The 23,353-nt window shown below is 33.0% G+C and overlaps 1 long non-coding RNA gene across 3 annotated transcripts; it reads right to left on the minus strand.

Annotated features, from left to right (window-relative positions):
- Positions 1 to 3,197: 3,197 nt before the first annotated feature.
- On the minus strand, positions 3,198 to 6,250 carry LOC123890246. Of its 3 annotated transcripts, none has more exons than XR_006802804.1 (5): positions 5,980 to 6,250; positions 5,819 to 5,879; positions 5,216 to 5,277; positions 4,964 to 5,103; positions 3,198 to 3,544 (listed from the first exon to the last, which is right to left on the minus strand). It is a non-coding gene; the product is annotated as an uncharacterized LOC123890246 (long non-coding RNA). The 3 variants fall into 3 exon arrangements; XR_006802803.1 differs by having other exon boundaries at positions 5,819 to 5,885; XR_006802802.1 differs by having other exon boundaries at positions 5,819 to 5,885; positions 5,971 to 6,250.
- Positions 6,251 to 23,353: the final 17,103 nt, after the last annotated feature.

The raw sequence follows: 23,353 nt of genomic DNA on the forward strand, positions 1-23,353 counted from the left end.
AATCTTAGTGATTAGAAGGTAAAGATTCTAGATGTCTAATGTTATTATCCCTCCTATATGGAATATATAGTTAACAAGAAAAGTAATTCACAATTATTAAGAATAGTAGATAATAATCTTATTAAAAGAAATTATTATAAAAAATAATAATTGCATACTCTAAAATGTCATATGAAGATTTATCAAGTGGTAAGACTTTTGGTCCTCTTAAGCATGTGGCCGTGATTCGATTCCTGACTCATGCATATGATAAAAGGTCAATTAAAAGGGAAGAATTCACCTTATGTATCACGTAGGTTTCCGAACGGAAATTAGTTATCATTTAAAACAGTAAAATAAAATGTGTTTACTTATATTTTAGAGCCAAATTTGTGAATTTTGTTGTTTATATTCTAAACTACTAGTGGGAGTATACCTAAACTTCATTTTCCATTTTCCATGTGTCTATTCAATGATTAAACATCACCTTGATTAGTCATGGATGTGGAAAATGAGAACACTTTGAAATGTTTTGGACTTATGTGACCATAATTCATGAGTAGTTCTTCAAACTTTCCCTTTAATACTATTGTGGGTATATATAGTAGGTAGAGGTCCATTATACCTTATGGTACAGTGTAATTATTTGGAGAAAGAAGGCCCAAATAAGGATTTGTGATGGTCAAGGAGGCTTTTTTGACAAAGTATATTTGTTCTTCATCAATCTTCTACCTCATGTAAGAAGGTTATATTATAGGGACCCATTTACATGTCATGGAACAAACAAAATATTAAGGTGGGTGCCTCTTAGATATGAATGATAAAGGCAATTTTGGAGTTATTGCTTGGACACTTTTGCCAACTGTTAAAATCAATATTGATTTAGATGAGAAAAAAATCATTGTTTTAAAAGTTTAACTTATTTAAATAGGATTACAAATAAAAAAAAATACAAAATAGTAAAAAAGTAAAACAAAATAAAAATAAAATCAGATGAACTAACTGTGATTCTATCACGATTCAACCAATCTACAATATATTAAGATGAAACCAACCAATTTAACTGACTAACCGTTTCAACCAATTTTTAAAACATCGATTATAGTGTTTCTTTTCTTATTTTTGAAGAAGAAAACTTAGTGACTAAACAAAAAACACTTAATCTTATATAATTTCTTATACAAATCTTCAAAAATAGAAAGCAAATAAAAAAATAAAATAAATTTAAAGGGGAAATTTCTAACTAGATTAAAAAAAAAAAAAACCATTTTCTCAAAAATGAAACATACCCACAAGACTTTTAGAACCTAATAAAATCTGAAAGGATAAAAGGGTTACATTCAAATGGGTCCCATATGCCCATTGAAATGCCCTAACTAAGAAAAATGACAGCTGCCCAACAAAAATACATTCTTCTTCTATACATACTTTCATCATCCATATGGCTCCACCCCTACACCCACTCTTTAGCTCATCAATATCCTAATCCCCTTTCCTTTGATGCCAGCTCTCACATTGCTTTCACCCTCCCACCTGACCTTGCATTCACTTTGTGAGGTTATTTCAAAGAATTTAATCTTTGTAGGACCTATGTATTAGAAGCTCTTGCTAGAGGGAAATGTGTTTTAACTTGATTAATTATAACTTCAAGTCTCTTTTGTCATTTTAGTAAAAATGTTGCAATCCTAGTGATCGAGGTTCTTAATTAGATAAGCATAATCTCTTAAACTTTTGATTATTTAAATAAATGTTGTACAAAATTATTTGTCCTGTAGATCAACCATCAAACACATAGTCGAGTAGAAAAAGTTGTCATGTTGGTTATATTCAATATTTGTTGTTTTGTAAATTAAATGCACCCCAATTGAAAAAATTATTTGTTTTTTTATAAGCAAAAGTTGAATTATAAGAAGTACAAGAGATACTTGACTTTTACAATTCAAAAAACAACATTCTTAGATGTTTTGAAGACAAACTAAAAGATTGTTACACCAATCGGAGTAAATTAAATTGGTATTGCTTTCTACACGGCCTATACACCAAAACCATGAAATATAAATAATTTGTTCTATTAAAAAAGAGATATTAACACAAACTCCTCTAAACAAAATGTTATTTCGCATATGCCAAAGACTCCACATCATCGCAAACCATATAATATGACGGAAACACTTGTTAATCTTTCCTCTTGCTATATTGATTTTTTGAAAAAATTATTTTGAACTTTTACCTAAATCCATATATTGATTTTTTTTTCGTCATAATTTTAATTTGTCTATAGACTTTAGCTGTCTAGAAGTTACATCTTCAATTAAGTCAATGGTAATGGGTGAACCATATAAAGAAACAAAGCTCGTGCAAAGCCTATTTTTACCTTTTAAAAGACTCAAATTTGAAAAATGTCACAAAAATTTCTAAATTTTTGCCAACTAATTCTTGACTCATGTTGTGTTTATATGTTGAAAACTTGAAATTATAAAATTGACTCATTTTTTAATTGTTTATTTTATTAAATTTTATCACAATTAAGTTTATAGTCTCAAATTTTATTTTAATTTTCAAATTGCATGTTGTATTGCTTCGCTTCTTTAGAATGGAATGTAAACTTGTTGTCTTAAAAATAATGCTTTAATTTTGAATTGGTTTAGATCACATGTGCTTAAGCACAATTATGCACCAGTACGTACACTACTACAAAAATAGGTGTTTAATAGCATTTTTTTTAACTTTTAACATCGCTTAAAAACGCTATGATTGAATCCGCTATTATAGGTCTGGGTGCCTATAATAGCGTTTAAAAACGCTATCAAATATGTACTTTTAATATCGGGTTTTCCAAAAAGCGATCTTGTATCTTCCTGCGCGCGACCAAAGACGTTTTCGGAGACGAGTTTCGATAGCGCTTTTTTGTAAAAGCGCTGTTATATATAATCTATAATAGCGCCCACGTTTATAAAACGCAATTATAATTCGTTGTCTGGGCTAACATTTAACAGCGCTCGTGTAAAAAACGCTATTGTATGTCCTGTATTGTTTTTTTTTTTTTTTTACTAATCCTGACCCTTTTTTTTAAACAATAAATTGCACTTTTTTTTTGTTTGACAACTTGCTCTTGAACTTTTAAAATATATAGTACCAATATATATATATATATATATACTTTCAAAATATATATTATCAAATTTTTTTTAAAAAATAGTGTTGTACCACACAAGCTCTAATAAAATGAAAACTTTATAGAGGACAAAAAAGTAATATTTCCAATATATAACATGAATAATATACAAGATTTATGTGGGCTGAAACAATATTCAAGAAGCTAAGTACATATAACTCTCACCACCAAAACAAACTTATGCTAATGCTAATACAAAGGTTCTATGATCTCAAGAAGCTAGCTGAATATATAAAGGTGTTAAGTACAATAAGCTCCCAGCATACCATTTCCTGCAACCAGCTGATGAGTTCAAAACACCAAAGCAATCAAACTAAAATTAACCTAAGCACACTCCTCTGCCATTTTCCAAACCAAGTCAGCAGTACCTCTCATGTTTTCAAGAAGTCCCTGAAAAATTAAGAATATACTCAATACAATCAATATCTTGTGCTCAGGATAAGTTATTTTACAAAATGATGTCAAACAATAGCTATAACATTGCTGTGTGGCAGAATTTGACCAAACTGCTATTTGCGATACACATTTGACAACACTAAGGACCATTCATATTAGAAGACCAAGATGTTTGCATAAATGAAAAGACGTAGGATTTTTAGGAGTCCCTTGTATGTTCATACAAATGCAAGAAAAAGAAGTGATAAAAGAAAAACTACTTGTTCATTGCAACAATCTAGTAGTTCCATCTAAGAGTGTAATAATTCTCTAATTGGATATCAATACTCCCTTGGGATCACCAGTAGTTCTAATATATGAATGCTAGTGTATCAAATATTTTGTGTTAGAGTAATTGCAGATAGATACGTGCCAAGTAATATAGTAGTTTCTTTCATGACAAATTACACTAGATAGAAGGAAAAAGAGTAATAATATGAAAAATTGATAACTCGCCACTTCTAAAAATTCATTCTATGAATATATTATCAACTCAAACTTCTCAACTTCTTGCTTATGTTCTGGAGTAACCTTTCCAAAGCTCACGAGGGCTACACAAAAATAGATAAATAAATTAAGGCAGCTGCTTCTTTCATTTTTATAAAAGAAATTGAGAAAATCAATGGAATTTACTCTAAAAAGTTCACTAGATAGTAGAAAAACAACCCAAAAGCTAAAATACTAGAATAACACTAGCATAATTAGCACACAGTGCTATACCACAGACCGAATTAACAATAGAAGCGCATCACACCAGATCAGCAAAAGGAGAAGAAAACGGTCGCTACCAACAACCAGCAACACAATAGAAAACGTAGACATATATGAAAATAGATGAAAGATGGAGATATTTATTCATGTAAAATCAAAATCAAAAACAATTGGAGGTTAAATACCTCTACGCAACAAACTTGGAAGCACAAGCTACATAAGAATTGGTTTTGAGTTCTGACAACAATCACAATGTAGACCTTATAAATACCACCATAAAATCGTAAAAACTAAACTTATAAATACAGAACAATTGTGTAAACCTCCAAGGGATCAATACATTGTATCAATTGAGGCCAAGTGCAGAAAAAGAAAAAATGATGATGGAGTATCATATAGTTCATTTCAAATTATCATCCATAAATAATGAATTTTATCAGACTGCAACATATTATTATCATCGACCAAAAGTGAGAAAGATTTGAAGAGAACCTCTCTTCTGCTGAATGCATCTTCTATGCTCAGTTTTTGAATTATATATGCATGAATATGATGAAAGAAAAAAAACCATAGAAGTATAAACGTAACCAACTAGCAAGAGGGAACTCATTTGTTATAATTCGATACCAGATTATTAACTATTGCAAATTTTACATCAATTACCTCATTTGCATCAGTTGATCAGGTTAGAATAGCTTCCTTAGCTTCTACATATTCTTGAACAGATACCAGGTCCTCCTTTTCTTCACTGTTGCTTTGAATCAATTGTAGGTTCTTCCCAACCATGTTTTTGCATATCAATTCTGCTTGCATTTGAAAGATCAAGATGAACATTTTCTTCCGTTTTTCAAATAAAAGTGAAATTCTAAGACAAGAAAAACTACAAATTATAGATCAATGTAAGACGTGACCTACAAGTTATGGTATGAAATAACGACGCCGGCTAGGTGCAATTATACCAGAGTTGTTGACCAAATCTACAAGAATCAACATAAGTAACCCATAAGAAACATTAGAAATGATTAAATTAAAAATCCTACATTAAAATAAAACAAAATTTAAGTTGTATGCTGAAAATATCTCATCCAACCAGCCTTGGTCATGCCAATACCATTGTCAACAATGGTTAGAGTGTTATGTCTTGTCAAGAATGATGTGGAATCAGATAAACAATTCTGGCTGCCCATCGAGCTTGCTCTTGTCCGTTAAACTCTCAAAACATATTTTTTCCAAGGTTTACAGAGATTCACACAATTTTTGTAGATAATAACTATATAACAAAAACACAACTAAAATTCCAACAGATAAAGCACTTAGGATCAAAGGGAAACAAGGGTCAAATTCAATTCCAACTGAATAAAATTTACACTAAGATAATGCTTCTTCAAAAACAACCACCACAACAAGGATCAAAATTAATTCCAACCCATTAAGGTTGACACTAACTAAGATAATGCTTCTTCAAAAACAAACACAACAACAATAAAACAAAATAGACTTAGTAAAATTCACACTAACCATCTTGTTTTGTGGAACTTTAAAGTTAATTCAACCATTTTGGCCTGCATACAGATAAACCCTATTCCTAAAAAAACCATTAAAAATTAATTAAAAAAATCCCACAAGAGTTTAATCTTAAAAATTAAATTACATAGAGAAATTGAAATTACTTTGAGCACCTGCAAAGCAACACGAATTTCCCCAAAGCTAGCCTTTCCAGGTATGTTGATTCTTTGCCTTTCGCGTAACAACCTAAAACATATACGATAAAAGAAGGGCGTGAGGGAAACAGAGGTATTCATAGCAAGAATTTAGGGTTCAACGGTGGGTTCTTTCTGGAGGTATTGAGTCGAAACAAAGGAACTAAGGATTTAGGGTTCAATGGAGATTGAGGTGCTGGGTTGAAACGAGATGGAGTTCAACGGAAAGAAGATGGAGGTCCATCGTGAAATCTGAAGATGTATTTAATTTATTTTTGTTTTATTTTATTCTTTCCTATTTCTAACAAAAAAAAAAAAAACTACCAAGAGGTCAAAGGTTCGACACTCACTAGTAGCGAATTTCTATTTTTTAATTCTTTTTATTATAGCGCTTGTGTCAAAAGTGCTATTATAGGCTATCAAATTTAATAGCGCTTCTCCTAAAGAGCTATAATAATGTTCCGCATTCGTAATTATGATAGCGCTTTTAACAAAAGCGTTGTTATATCGTCCTTAAATTCCAGGCTTTAATAGCGTTTCTTCTTAAAGTGCTATTATAGGGGCTCCGTCTTACCTTTTAAGAGCGCTTTTTAAAAAAGCGCTATTAAATTGGCGCTATAATAACTCAAAATTGTAGTAGTGGTAATTTTTTTTAAACAAAATGAGAGTTCAATTAAGTGAAACTTCATTAACTTTTTTTTTTTGTTTACTAAGAAAATGTTACAACTAGTTACAAAAAAATAATAACCAATAAACACAAACGATGAATACAAGAAGTTCCATAACAAAGTTTCTCAAGTGATGGGTACGACTCCGACCGTAGAAGTTGCTACAGGTCGTGTACCCAACTCTTAGGCCGCTCCCAACGTGTTCCTAATGCATATGAGCTATACTCAATAGAAAAAAGTTAGACCACCAAGTTATTTGTATTTTAGCTACAATTAGAATTAACGATCCATTGAAGTTATAGGAGACATTTTCATTTCCTCTTTAACCAATGATTCTTTAGCTTTACTTTTCTCATGCGTTTTGCTATGATTTCATATGTTCTTTTATTTCACCTCGTTTGCTAGCATGCTTTTAGTTCATTTGATCATCTCAAACTTTTTTTTGTTACTTTATGCTTGCGTGAGTTAGGCACTATATCTTATGCCATATACAATGTTGCTACCTAACTTAATAGCAATTGATGTTAACACATTACATTTTATAACTTTTACATTGCACTCCAATGTCATGTCTCTATAATCAAATGTTTTGCGACATGAAATCACCATCTAATGGATGGTTGATGAATTTTTCTACACACATGCTAGTCAACCTTTGTTTGATGATCAAACATTGTGATCTTGTCCCAAAATACAAACCCTTAACTAGGAACATGATAAGAGAAAAGTAGAAAGTGTAATAATTGAATATGTGGCAAAGTTACCTTCATTTTCCAAAGATGTTTTAAAGGTAGTGCTCTTCCAACTTGACAACGAAGCATAGAACATGAGTAGAAAACAGTTAGAAAATACAAGAAAAGGGAACTTTTTCTAGTCTTTCAACTTTCAAGTGTTAAAAATAATATGATGAAATTAGTCCATGTAATTATACGTAGATGATACATTGAGGAAGATCCTCTTTCTATCTCTAAATTTTTTGAAGGTGTTAGATTGAAGAAAATAGAATCTACCTTGAAGGAAATTTAGTGTTTATTTGGTATTGATAATATTAAAAAAAAAAAATAACCTTACAAAATTTATAAATAAATTATGTGTATCTAAAAAAGATCTACTTAGAAACCCAATATACGGAGGGTTATGCTCTAAGATCCGTTAGGTCCGATATACAATTAATATATGTACATGTCTGTCTTGTAAGTACAATTCAAATGATAAAATATTGCATAGAAATTTAATATGTTGAAGTATAGTTTTGAGCACACAATTATATATCCACGTTAATATTTTGCACTGAGTTTTGTTGGTAGACTCTTTACAATCGAAAGAAACTTCACTGTAGACGAATATGAGATTTGATCACATCAAATATTTTAGGCTTAAATATCACATTGGTTCCAGTATGTACGTACTTTTTTGGTTTTAGTCCCTGTATCATTTTTTTTTGTTTTAGTCCCTGTATGTATAAATCTTGTTGATTTTCGTCCCTCCCATTTGCGTTTGTAGCTAGTTGGTAGCTAATTAGCTATCAATTAGCTACAAATGCAATCATTTTTTAACGCGAGGGACGAAAATCAACAAGATTTATACATACAGGGACTAAAACAAAAAAATAAAATAATACAGGAACTAAAACAAAAAATGCGCATATATACATACATGAATCAATGTGATAGTTAAGCCAATATTTTACTAATTTAAAATGTCAAAAGAACAAATAAATCAATTATTAATACCTCATCGATTGATTTCATTGCTTTTGTTATACAAATCCAAATCACATTTGTTAAAACATAGTGAGGATTGAGTTTTTTAGTGTAGGGTGCCCTAAATATAACGGAGGATGCGTTTAAGGGCAGTCATATGGTCGGTGCGAGGGGCATGCATCTCCATCCATCCTATATTGAGAAACTTGTCTCTTATATTGATGCTGATTGGAGTGGATGTCAGTGACAACCTCATTTCTTGGTCTTCCAAGAGACAACCTACACTTTCTCGCTCCAGTGCAGAAGCTGAGTACAGGGGTGTTGCTAATGTGATTTTTGAATCTTGTTGACTTCGTAATCTTCTGTTGGAACTTCACTTCCCACTTTCTCAGCCTACTTTGGTGTTTTGTGATAATGTTAGTGTCATCTACCTTTTTGATAATCTTGTATTTTAAATTTCATTATTAATTTAGTCAAAAAATAAAAAATTTCATTATTAATTAGCCATCTTACACTTTTACTGATATAAAATAATTAAATTCTTCTTTCATTCTTTTTAGCCCTTAAATCATTCATTGTTTTCTTTTTAAAAATAAATTAGTGGATTTGGAATTAAGCTCACTTAATACATCACTAGTGAGATTGTTCCATATATATTCTCCACCAAGTTTTGCTCTCATTGTCTTACCACCATAGTTTGCCTCTTTCTCTTTTCATTGCACGAGTGGATTGCACTTGTTGTGGCAGACAACAAGCCGTAACCAAAATTTGCTTAGATAGATAGATTATATCAATTAAAGTGTTTCTATTACAAAGTCAACACAAATTCACTTTATTGGATTCCAATACATATTTTCTATACACTTCTATCGTCCTTTTAATTGCATTATCCCCGGACAAATTAACAGAAATAATGATTTTGATTTTGAAATAAGTTGTTATAGCATATTCTTTTCTTACTTTTATTTTTTCGAACATTTTTTTTGGGATTCTTTTGTCTTTAGTGTTAATGTATATCGTGGCAAACATTCCACAAAAGTTTGAATTCGTAAGAGTTAAAATAAATCACTTCACTAAAACTTATATATGTAAGCTTATGACGTTGCAACCTGCAACCATATGTTAGACTCAAATGATGTGAATTGGGTATTCTCATGCCCTTAATTGGAGACTAATTTCTCGAGCTTTGTAGATCTAAATAAGCGGAAAACTCTTCCTAAATTTTTTAATGTTATTGCATGTCAAAACTAGGGTTCAAACTCAAAATTTTGATTATGTTAAAAGAAATCGTTTGGAAAAAAGTATATGTTAGATATGTTTTAAGTGGCTTTTCTTTATGACATACCATATTGTATAGACAGATTGAATGGGCTGCACTAAATTGGGTTGAGTTTAATTTTTACGGACCATTAAGTGGCTATTGGAAAACAATGATTTTTCTTCTTGGTACCCTCACCTTGATCATATACCACCCATGTCCTTTCCTTTCACTATTATACTAAAACGATTAATTACTATGCATTGACTGTGTAAAACATTTTAACAGATGCATTCAATCAAATTCACACTATAGTATTATTTTTATATATTAATTCCTAAAATATCTCAATAAATATCTAAGTGACATGATTTGAATGGATGCACGTGTAAATAAAATTTACGCCATTAATGTATAGAAATAAAATTTTATACTATATTCCAATTTCATTTTCAATTTTATCGAAAAAACTTAAAATATATGAGTGCTCACGTATGTAAATACAAAATGGTGAGCTGCCCTAGAGAGTTTTAGAGCACTCAAGAGAATGACTATTACAATATATTGTTTTTGATTTAGAATCAATCTCCCTATTTTCTTCCTAAATGTCTCATTTTATAGTCCAATATTCCTTGATCCAATGAGCCTTGTTTTGAGTTAAGGTGTTCAAGCCCAATAATTATGGCATTGAGATCCATAAGCAGCTCGTCCGTACAAGATGCGTGGAGTTAGAGCACATGTGGCTCACGTCACTTGTCCATGTGGAGGTGGAACACACCTGACTCACGTTACTTGTCCATGCATGGAGTTAGAGCACACCTCGCTCACCTCACTTGTTCGTGCATATCACGTGGAGGTGGAACTTGTGAAGGTGAAGCTCATGCTGTAGTTTAGCTAGGCCTTTAGTAGTGGAGCTAATGACGTGGTTGAGCTAGACCTGTAGGAGTGGAGCTCGTGGTGACCTGAATGGTCAAACTATAATATTATTCCATGATATGGTCTCCATATCAGTTCACAGTTAAAGTATATACATTTATTTCTTTATTTGGTCGACCCACAATGAGTAATTTTGGCTCCCGTAAATTATTGGGCACGAAATTACCCTTGTTGGCATTTCAATTTCGTCGAATTTGGAGTTACGATGCGTTCGGTAAACGATGTTGAATTTGAAGGTCATAAGTAAATTTCTGCAGAATTATTAATTGGATAGACCTTCACTAAAACGGTAATTAATCTCTCTCTATAACTCCAAATTTAGTGAGGTTTGATTCTGTGAAAAGCTAACTTGATTACGGTCATTTTCGGTATCCTTTTTGTAAATTATTGATCCAAATTGAATTCTTTGCGAAACTTTGAAGTTGAGACTCGAAAGTAGGTTTTGTGCAGAACTTTGGGGGGCCAAAATCCAACAAATTATAAAATTGGGGGGGGGGGGGGAATTCCGCATTTTAAAATAGGGGGGTAAAATTCCGATTTTTACAAAATAGAGAGGGTTAAACTACATTTAAACCAATAGCAATCATGGTATAATTAGCAATGTTTTAAAAACCGAACCGGACCGGCCGGTCCGACCGGTTCGACCACGAACCGGTGCCCTCGGCGGTCCGGACGACTAGCAAGAACCGCTAGTCAGTGGAACCGGTCAAAAACCGGTGTGAACCGGTATGAACCGGTGTGAACCGGTGAACCGGAAAAACCGGCCGGTTTTTCTCTCACTTAAAAAAAAAAAAAAAAACTGATTTTTTAATTAAAAAAAATGATGGATTGAAATTGAAAGGTTAAAAAATAAAAAATCTTTCCTTTCCAACCATAGACTCAAACACGTGAAAAAATTATATGAACGGTTCAATATAAACGGTTCAATAACGGTTGAACCGATCCGACCGGTTGACCCTTGAACCAGTTGTCACAACGGTTCGACCTCCGGTCCGGTTCTTAAAACATTGATAATTAGATCAAAATATACAACAATAAAATAGGTAAGTTGGTGTTGCAGGATGTTTAGATCGCCAATATGGGTAACCATATTTAAAAAATAATATCTTTTCTTTTCGAATAATTGTAAAAGGCAGAAATTTTTTTTTGGGGTTCTTGAGAAAAACATGGAGCGTGTAAATAGAAATTTTTAAAAGAAGTTTTCTCTCCCGACCCCCCGCATTTCATTTCCACCTCCTGAATTTCTGTTTTTGCCCTTGGGGGTACTGCGGTTTATACGAACCAAATTTTTTTGTTATGCTAAAAAATTTCGGTTACTATAAACCGAAATATATTGTGTTCCAAATTTTTTTCCCAGATTTCCTGCATAAATTCTGCATGGACCCTCAACTTCCACAATTTATTTGAAATACTAAACGATGTCCGATTTGAGTAAACGACCACTCGTTGGAAAGCTTAGGGTGTCAAGAATACAAATATAATTTTTTTTAGGGTTAACTATCCAATTGATTCAGTTTGACCAAATAATGGGTACTGGTACAGAAACAGAGCAGAAACTTTTCTCAAACTTGTAGGTAGATTTTCTCATACTATACTTAATGAAATTTAACAATTCCGGTGTCAATCTTGTGGTAAATCTTGTCTTCTTTATACTAGATTAAAAATCATTAGCATACGACTTATATTCAGAGAGATATGATAAATTTACCACATGTAGCTCATGGAGCGTGTAAATAGAAATTTTTAAAAGAAGTTTTCTCTCCCGACCCCCCGCATTTCATTTCCACCTCCTGAATTTCTGTTTTTGCCCTTGGGGGTACTGCGGTTTATACGAACCAAATTTTTTTGTTATGCTAAAAAATTTCGGTTACTATAAACCGAAATATATTGTGTTCCAAATTTTTTTCCCAGATTTCCTGCATAAATTCTGCATGGACCCTCAACTTCCACAATTTATTTGAAATACTAAACGATGTCCGATTTGAGTAAACGACCACTCGTTGGAAAGCTTAGGGTGTCAAGAATACAAATATAATTTTTTTTAGGGTTAACTATCCAATTGATTCAGTTTGACCAAATAATGGGTACTGGTACAGAAATAGAGCAGAAATTTTTCTCAAACTTGTAGGTAGATTTTCTCATACTATACTTAATGAAATTTAACAATTCCGGTGTCAATCTTGTGGTAAATCTTGTCTTCTTTATACTAGATTAAAAATAATTAGCATACGACTTATATTCAGAGAGATATGATAAATTTACCACATGTAGCTCTACACGAATTTTCACATAAATCTTTCTTCTCAAATTTGGGGGTAAATTTATGTTATTTCGGTTTATATAAACCAAATTTTTTTCCATGTTTAAAAATTTCGGTTCATATAAACCGAAATAAGTTGGCTAAATTTTTTCAAACCGCAAGAGGCAAAATGAGATTTTTTGGGGGTATAAAAGAAAGGCGGGGGGTCGGGAGAGAAAATTTCGTTTCAAAATATACCATGATTGCTATTGGTTTGGGCTTCAAATGAGCCAAACCAAATCTCGACTATGTTACAATGGTTGTTAATAAGACTCTTACTTTTTGCGCCCGCTGTAATTTCTCACGCGCTACCTGAAATTACCAAACTAACCCCCACACAGTGTAGGAAGCGAGCACCTTTCGCATTATAGAATGCGAGTGTGTTAAAGATGTGACCGATGTTCCACCCTCAAAATGCATCCACCCCCATGTGGAATTTTGGAAAATAAAAAATCGCACCCTAGAAGGCGAACACATTTTATGCGTTCGCTTTGTAGAACATGAACGCGCCTCGTATATAATGCGTGTCCCACCTACTTCCCATCATTTGAACACTTCGCAAAAAAACCAAAAACCCTCTCAAACCCCCAAAACTCAAAAACATTGCCAAAATCAACGGGTTGCTGCTCATTGGTGGTTGAAATCTCCTAAGAAGTAAAGAAGAAACTATCAAACAAGTGATAAGTCCACATTTCGGTCGAAACCCCATGCTGAATGGAGAGATCCCGTGGAATTAAAAAAAAGATTGAAGTTTGCAACTCACACTACAATTGGGATCATCTGCATACATTCCACCAATGAGGCTTGTGCAGGAGGCTTGTAAAAACAATAAGCATATTTGGGTGATAAAAGATGCAATAGGTTTTCAAATGAGATGATCTTGTTTGTCTTGCAAAGGAATGGAAACATTTTGAAGAGAAGGCATTAGATTTGGGAATCCAATCTGAAACTCTATTGGAATCTACAAAGAGTGAAGCCTATTTTGTTGAACATTAAGCAATTGAACTACCACTCAAATCATGAGTCAAGAAATTGACTTTTGCTACCAATACCAATAGCACATCAAGTGTTGTCAAAGATCACTTGAAATATAAATTTCAAACCACTCCAAATTGAGAAGCGAAAATATGATAACTAATTACTTTGTCATTTTTTATTACTATGTGCCTAAGAAGTTGAGCCTATATCATTTGACTCAAGCAATTCTCAGCTAAGCTTAAGGCTACGGGCCTCATTTAAACCTAATCCTTCACGGATAGGAGCACACACTTTAAACGACACACTTTAAACGAAGAAATTGTAACTAGTTTACTAATAGTTTCAAAATCTCCACTCCAAACAAAATTCCTTAAAAACTTTTCAAGACTCTTAATTAATGAAACAAGCCAAAGAGTAAATAGTAATAGAATATATAAGCATGCTTTGGACAAGGCGTGCCAATTTAATTGGAATATCTTTATTGAGCTTAATTGAACTATCTTTTTTTACGTAAAATGTACTCCTTCTAAAATGAGTGAGTCATTTTGACTATATGCATTATTCACACTAGCGGGCCAGGCAGGCGCGTTCCACGCGCCTGTGTCTAACTTATGTCCAAAAAAAAAATGATGTGCATTATGTTATGATGAATTTGTTAATAAAAGACTTAAGTCCACACTAAAACTCATGTATCCTCTTTATATATAGTAACCCTAATTTTCTACTAATAAATGAAAAAAAATATTAGCATATAAGATGTTGTTGGATTCATCTCGATGAGTATTTTCAAAATATCATATTTTTATAATGTTTACTATTATACAATTAAAAATATTAATCGTCAAAGTTATGCATTGACATGCGTAACGCAGTCAACTGACTCACTCATTGTGGGAGATAAGGAGTAATATATTAATAAATATTACTATGGAAACAATTGAATGAAAGCTATCAATTGATAGTGAAATATTAGTTTCCCTTAGGCCACAAAATTGTTGTACACGACCCTAAAGTCTAGCAGGTAACAAATTTTTGGCTATTGGAATTTGAAGGTGCTATGATTGTAGGTATTTATTGGAAGAGATGTACATCTATTAATAAAAAGAAATTGTTAGTTATAGTATAGGGTGAAAATGGACCAACTTTTATTTGAATATCTTAATTATTTAATTTAAAATTTGATATTTGACCGGTGCATATAAAAATTATTAGTTGAAGCTTGTTCAAAAAAAAAAATTATTAGTTGAAAAATATCGATCTCTCAAATGATTAGTTTTCATAGCTATTTTTAGTTTTGGGAAATAGATATTTTAATTAAATAAAAATCCACCAACTTTCCCTTAAAATGAATCTCAATTGTTTCTTTTTCTTAGAAAACTTCCAATGAATCTTATATGCCATGCTATCAGGTATTATGGATACGATTGTAAATTTGTAATGGTCGTTTGAAATTTTGGTGGGGATATGTATCATGTGTAGTCAGTAACCGTATGCAGAGTCGTGTAGTCACAATTTTTTTCAAAATTTGTAAAGTGTGAGGTGAGTTATGTCTCACATTGCTCAGAAAATTGGAGCTTGAACAATTTAGAAAATTTTCGGTCAATGAAGGGTTTTACTGGCTACTTGTATCAAAAGTGTACCTGACAAATGTGGTCAGGTGGCGAGTCCGTTGAGCACAGCAACGGCAGTGCAAGTGTTTGGATGAAAAAAAATCCGCTTGAAGATGAGCGTAATGCATTGAATGACTCATATTTGAGGGGGAGATTATGGTGGCAAGTATGAGTTGATTAAGCCCCACATTGTTTATGGAATTTGGATTTCCTGCTGGACAAAAAGCACGCCGTTTCACGCTGTACTGCATTCTGGCCGTCCGATCACGATCCAACATATCAGATCTATAGTGGTTGCTTTTTACTGTATTTAATCTAAGCTATTGGATCGTGATCAGACGGTCAAGATGCAGTACAGCGTGAAACTGTGTGCTTTTTGTATAGCAGGAAATCCAATTCCTTGTTTATGACCCGTCAATCCAACCATTCATCAAATAAGCGAGACGGATTTAAATTTTAAACTCAAACATTTAAGTTAGTTCAATCCGTCCCACTTACTTTTAAACCGTTCCACTTTGACATGTGAGTAACATTTTCCTAAAGACAAAGATTGCAGCTACAATTTATTACTCTCTTTGTTCATTTTTAAGTGTCTTTTGAAGTAGTAACAACAAATTAGCAAATTGTGTTTTTGCACATTTTGTTCCTATTATACTCTCATTTTAATCCACCAATAAATTTTTATTTTTTTCACACACTTTCTCTTTTCAATAAATTTAATATTTTATATTTAAAAAAATAATAATATGTTATATACCAAAAAAACAAGAAAACTTAAAAAAAAAACGGAGACAAAGAGTATAATTAACAAATTTTACACTTAAAATATCAAATGACAGTTAAATAGGAACGTTAAATCCGCAGTCAAACGACACTTTAAAAAAGAACGAAGGAGTATAAAAAAAAGTGAGAGAGAGGGAGAGATATTGCAGCTAGACTTAAGGAATTGATGTCAATGACTTAAATAAAGTGATTTTAAAAATGTCAACAACGAATGGAAGACAAAAAAATTCTATTTGTACGGAATGAAAATATCAAATTTTTATAATTTTTACTATTATACAATTAAAAATATTAATTGTCAAAGTTATGTATCAACATGCCTAAAATTAACAGTCAACTGTGTCAATCAAATTGGGATGAGAGAGTATTAGTTACTACTTTATTTTTAGGAACTACTAGTAAAAATCCTACCAAACTTTATTTTTTGGGTCCAGAATCTTACTACACTTTTAATTTAGATAATGTCTTTTCCAAAGCAATCTACATCAAGAATTCTATCACATTTACCCCTATGGATTTGGATCTTGGGAAGTGAATAAAGTGTATAGGGAAAAAGTTAGCAGCGATAATTGAAACAACCTCATGATTTTTTTTTAGAATAACTTATGATTTGTTATGATGTATATAGAATATTTACTGTTGATTTATTAATTATCGGTTGATATTACTTATTTTATACTTTAAAGTGAATAACTTAATATCGGTTGATACATTACAAATATTTTATCACACTCACATATCTTTTAAATAAAAAAAAAGAAGAAAAATAAATAAGTTAAATAATATATTCTTGATGTGTCTAAAAAAATTGTGTTCTTATTCTTCCCTACAAAATCACCGCCAAGGGGATTTGGACAAGTGCAATCGTGAAGTCACGAATTTTTGACTGCATGATCTCGATCATGTTGGGTCACGAGGGAGTAGCCGGATGATCATTCATATTGGACTGAAAAACAACTCTATAAGTGAGTTGTACACCACACTTTAATCAAAAATCTTAAGACATTAGATTTATGGATAATCTCACTTATAAATTGATCAAACTCAAAATAATTATTTTTTTGGCGATATATATATATATATTTGGTATTAATCCCTTGGTTTCTAGGGAAAGGGAATGAGTTCGACTGCGAGATAAGTAAAGTCTGACTAAAAATTATTTCCATCAATTTTTTTTATGTCATATATATTTTTTTTACTACATAATTTACATATTTTTAGGATAAATACCAGTTGTTCAGCCGCTGCAAAGTTATCGAAATTTGATTTACACCATGCGTAATTTTTTTTTCTTCTGTTTACCTCGCAATATGAAGATTCTCTCATTTTGCCTCCTAGGTGGACAACTGAATATCTGACTGTGCATTTTTATGATGTGGCATGCACACGTGAAATTTTTTATTTTTATTTATTTTTTAATAATAAATTAGCTGACGTGGAATTAAAATTTAATTTTTTTCCACGTGTACATGCCACGTCATAAGAAATGCACAGTCAGATATAAGTTTACAACCCAGGAAGTAAAATGAGAGAATCTTCATATTGCAGGGGGATAAACAGAAAAAAAATTATGCAGGGAGTAAATCAAATTTCGCTAACTTTGCAGATATTTTTGAACAAAACATAACAAAAAATAGCTCAAAAATTTGACAAACTCAAATCATGTAATAAATAATGATTAATAATTCAACATTTTCATTCAAAAAATAATAATTCAACATGAAATAAAATTGTTTTTCGTAATCTATTACTAGTTAATTTGCTTTCAATTTGCCACATTAATTCCTTAGCAATATCAATGTGGGTAGAAGTTACCTCGGTTCTCCTGTTTTATATGAAATTTGACGGCATTATTAGAAACATCTTCGGGCACTATCTTGTTGGCTTCTTAGGCTTCATTCAAGGGTCATATGACATTTTGCTTGTTGAACTGCATTCTATCTACAATGGCCTCTTGCTAGCCAAAGACATAGGTATTGATGAACTTGTCTGCTAGTTTGATTCTTTACACCGTGTCAACCTCATCAAAGGTCCCTGATGACAGTCAATTATATGATGTTTTCAGTAGTAATTTAGTGTATTTTAAATAACAATTGAAGCCCAAAAGCAAGCAAATACCTGGAAAAGTGAAGTTACTTGGCCAAGAAGCAAGAAAAATGGAAAAAACATAAAAAAGGGCAAAAACGTAATAAACAGCGCAACAAATCTTAAACATCGTACCACGATGACTTGTCATCGTCGTGACACGATGAAGGAGGTTGAAGAAAGCAGAAAATATGGAGAAGATCTTCTATCGTACCACAATACGATCCACCATGGCCACGATGAGGCGAAATTACACGCCATCGTGGCCACGATGGGTGCAATGGACGCACGGAAAAGCCCAAAACCCAACTGAAAAACTATAAATAAAGCTCTTATCCTTCACTATTATTCATTCCAAAATATTCGGAAATCACTCAACAACAGTGATACTCACTCTAGAGTTAGGAGAACTCTAAGGAGGAAGCAAGGAGAGCCAAGAAACTTCAAGGCCAATAAGGTTCTTTTCTTTATTGTCTTTGTAATTTATTTTTCCTAGGTTAGGTGGAGTAGATGAACTCTCTTATGAATGATTGGTATTGTATAATTTGGTGTTAAATTCAATTGTTCTTAAGTAAACTCTTTTATTGTCCGGTTTTTATTATTTATTTTAATATTGATCACATTAGAATAAACTCTAAGGAAAATTAGTGGATATCAGAATTAGGAAACGAAGCTAATTGTCCTGAACGAAGGACGTACACTTAAATCTCTTAGTAGACCATTAAATTCAGTATTTGTGGTTTAAGTGTAGGATTAAAGCTAATAAAAGAACAATCAATTCTACCTGAGTTAGGGGGAGAACTAGTATAGGCACACGTGACAACTTGTGACACCATTGAGCTTCAAGGGTAAAAATACCTAAGTATAATAATACGAAACAGTGGAACTAGAGGGGCGAGGATAATTATAAGCAACATAAAGACAACCTATATTAGACTCTAATCAGATTGTAATAGAAATAGGCAAAGAGTGCTCCTGAACCTATTTTATAAAGACTAATCCTAATATAGGAGAACAAGAGAAATTAACAACTAACTACCAAGCAGGAATAAGGGAGGGGTTCGAAAACACTTATTAACCACCCTGTGTGGACACACACACACCTCTTTTACTTTTATTGTCCTTTACTTTCCTGCTATTTACTTTTATGCAAAGCTCTCTCAAACAAACAAAGCGAATGCAAAATATTTCATTTTCAAATTCCTAAGCGAAACTAGTAATTTTGGCACATTCCCTTTGAAGAAAGATAACTTATCACTTTATTACTTGGTTGCGATTTTGTGCACTTGCAGAGCCACCATCAGTCCCCAAGTTAAATATCATATTCATGCTGTATTGATCCAAGACATAAAGAAACTATTATTTCAACCCAATGTTTCTCTTTATCACACATTTAAAGAGTTGAATCAATATGCAGATTTCTTCGTTAAATTTGGAGCATCCCCAGATGCCAATTTCTTGACTCATGTTTCTCCTTCGAAAGACGTTCGTTATCTTGTTAGGAACCACGTAATGAGAATTTTCTTTCTTGGTGAATAATTTTTCTTTTTAGAATAATTTTTCTTCTAACTTCTTTTGAGGGCGATTGGTGAAGCGATCCATCCATCAAACCAAACTAAATTTATTATTTTTTGGTACGTTTCGTTGTTATTGCATGATTCCATAAACCATAATTGTCTTATGCCAACAAATGAGTAAGAAGAAAATTTGAAGGAATTTCGGAATTATGAATTGTTAGAATTAAATCTAAATTAAGATTAAACACATATACATGCTTAACAATATTATGACATTTACGTTAGTGCGAAAACAAAATAGTCATAGAAGCATGTATAAAATCATAGGATCGACAAGATGATCTTTAGGAATACCTGGATCCATGATGAAAAGTCCTTTGCAGTGATCCTGAAACACAAAAGATTGCGGCTAGTTTGGTTCTTCTTCAACCAGTACCCTGATGCCTTGATTCTCTTCAGATGGGGAGAAGAGAGTGTTTGCTTTCGTACGGTGTATTGGGGACCATAGCCTTATATAGGGTGATGGCCCATTAGGGTTCCCATTATCCCGAAATGGGCCATCATGACATCCACTCATTTGAGCCCATATCCAACTAATTAAATAATTAATTAATTAATTCTAAATAGAAATCTAATATAGCCTTTTAACTTTATTTGACCACTTAATCAATTTAGGCTCTTAATTGATAAATAGCTAATATAATTAATATAAATATATATGCCCACATAATAATTATTGGAATATAATAATTGAATAATATAAAATATTCCAACAATCTCCCACTTGGGCAATATATGTTAATAATTATATCATAGTTCTTTAGGCGCGCATCCGAATGCTATTTATCTTTAGATTTCAACTTTACAATCTGGTCCACTTCATACATCAACAATGGGACCACCGCGGCTGTCGTCACTGACGTATAACGTGACGGAACCCCAATGACCACCACATCAATATATTTGATGACATAGATCGATATGGATGAGTGGCATGGAAATTTCATGCAATGTGATCTCTAAATCATGTCTATTTCCAACTGGTCCAACTGAAGTCTTTATTGAGATCAAGCTGAAGTTCCTTAGGTGCAATTCAAAATTAAAATATTTGCACATAACCAAAAACTTAATATTGTTATAACAATAATATTTTATAATAAGTTTTATTTCTGCAGAAAATCAAACATAACATAATGTTTGTACCAAAATTGAAACCAAAATATATAGAACATAATACAAATAAGGAAAAGACTCCCACTAATCTAAGGCAATCTCAAAACCAAGACCCATGCGAGCAACATGCCCATGAAAAGCCTTAGGCGTTAAACCTTTGGTTAGTGGATCAGCTAGCATTAAGTCTGTCCCTATATGTTCTATCAAAAGTTGTTTCTCCTGAACTCTCTCTTTCACAACAAGATACTTGATGTCGATAAATTTCGACTTTGTGGAACTCATATTGTTGTTGGAGTAGAGCACAGCTGCACTATTGGCACAATAAATCTTCAATGGCCTCTCGATGCTCTCAATGATGCGTAGGCCTGTGACAAAGTTCCGCAGCCAATTCGCATGATTTGATGCCTCAAAGCAAGCCACAAACTCTGCCGCCATGGTAGAGGGAGCCACTAAAGACTGTTTGGCAGACTTCCAAGAAACGGCTCCTCCAGCCAAGAGGAAGATGTAACCAGATGTGGAACGTTTACTATCCGGGCATCCCGCATAATCAGAGTCAGAATACCCAATGATCTCCAAATTATCTGACTTCCGATAAGTGAGTACGAAGTCTCTAGTTCTCTTCAGGTAGCGCATTACACGCTTTACTGCTATCCAGTGCTGCATACCAGGGTTGCTCAAATATCTGCCAAGAACTCCTACAATGAATGCTAAGTCGGGACGAGTACAAACTTGAGCATACATAAGACTCCCCACAGCCGAAGCGTAAGGAATTTTATGCATCTCTTTCTTTTCAAGATCCGTAGTGGGGCACTGATTAAGACTAAATTTGTCTCCTCTAGCAACGGGTGTGTCTCCTGGTTTACTGTCTTTCATAGAGAATCTATCCAAAACTGTATCAATATAGCTCCTTTGTGACAATCCCAAAATACCTTGAGAGCGATCTCTAAGTATTCGAATTCCTAAGACAAAGGAGGCGTCCCCAAGATCTTTCATCTCAAAATTCTTTGTGAGAAATCTCTTGGTTTCATGCAATAAGCCTATATTGTTGCTTGCCAAAAGGATATCATCTACATATAATACCAAGAAAACGAATTTACTCCCACTGAACTTTTGGTATATGCAATCATCAACTGGATTAGCCTCAAAACCAAAGGAGGATATAACTTGATGAAATTTGTAATACCATTGACGGGAAGCCTGTTTAAGGCCATAGATGGATTTCTTAAGTTTGCAAACCATAGACTTTGGGTCTCCTGACACAAAATTTTCTGGCTGCACCATATATATTGTTTCATCAATGTTTCCATTTAGAAACGCAGTCTTTACATCCATCTGATGCAGCTCTAAATCAAAATGAGCTACTAATGCCATTATAATCCTAAGAGAGTCTTTCGAAGAAACTGGAGAGAAAGTCTCTTTATAATCAATGCCTTCCTTCTGAGTAAAACCTTTGGCGACAAGACGAGCTTTATATCTCTCAATGTTACCCTTTGAATCCCTTTTGGTTTTAAATATCCATTTACAACCAATGGGTTTCTTTACTTCGGGTAATTTAACGAGATCCCAAACATCATTGTCAGTCATCGATTTCATCTCATCCTTCATGGCATCAATCCACTTAAGAGAGTTTGAACTTCGCATAGCTTGACTAAAGTTAATGGGATCATCCTCAGTCAAACCAATGCCATCCTCATGTTCTTGAAGAAATATAACATAATCATCCGAAATTGGACACTTCCTCTCTCTAGTGGATCTTCTTAATGGCAGCCCTTGAGGTTGTTGAGTTTGAACTATAGGTGGTGCTTGAGGAAGAAACTCAGCGTTGTCTTGTTCTTGAGGGATGTTAGGAATAACATCATTGTTAATCTCTGGATCTGTTTCTGGAACAACAATAGGTACAAAGACTTGATCATTGTCAGTAACAGTTTCTTCATCAAAGACAACACTCCTTATGTTTCCTTCCCCTCCAAACTCTACATCCTCAAGGAATCTTGCATTTCCCGTTTCAAAAATTGTTCTAGTGATGGGGTTATAAAACTTATACCCGTAAGAGCGTTCGGCGTACCCTATAAAATAGCAGCTAATTGTCTTTGCGTCCAACTTACCTTCATGAGGCCTATAGGGTCTCGCTTCAGCTGGACATCCCCAAATGTGCAGGTGCCTAATGCTGGGCTTTTTCCCAGTCCACAGCTCATAAGGGGTCTTAGCTACTGCCTTACTAGGTACTCTATTAAGGATATAAACTGCGGTCTTTAATGCCTCTCCCCAAAATGACTCTGGTAGAGAAGAATGACTAATCATACTCCTTACCATATCCTTAAGAGTCCGGTTTCGTCGTTCTGC

Source organism: Trifolium pratense, linkage group LG6 (assembly GCF_020283565.1).
Source record: "Trifolium pratense cultivar HEN17-A07 linkage group LG6, ARS_RC_1.1, whole genome shotgun sequence".
In the NCBI taxonomy this organism is placed as follows: domain Eukaryota; kingdom Viridiplantae; phylum Streptophyta; class Magnoliopsida; order Fabales; family Fabaceae; genus Trifolium; species Trifolium pratense.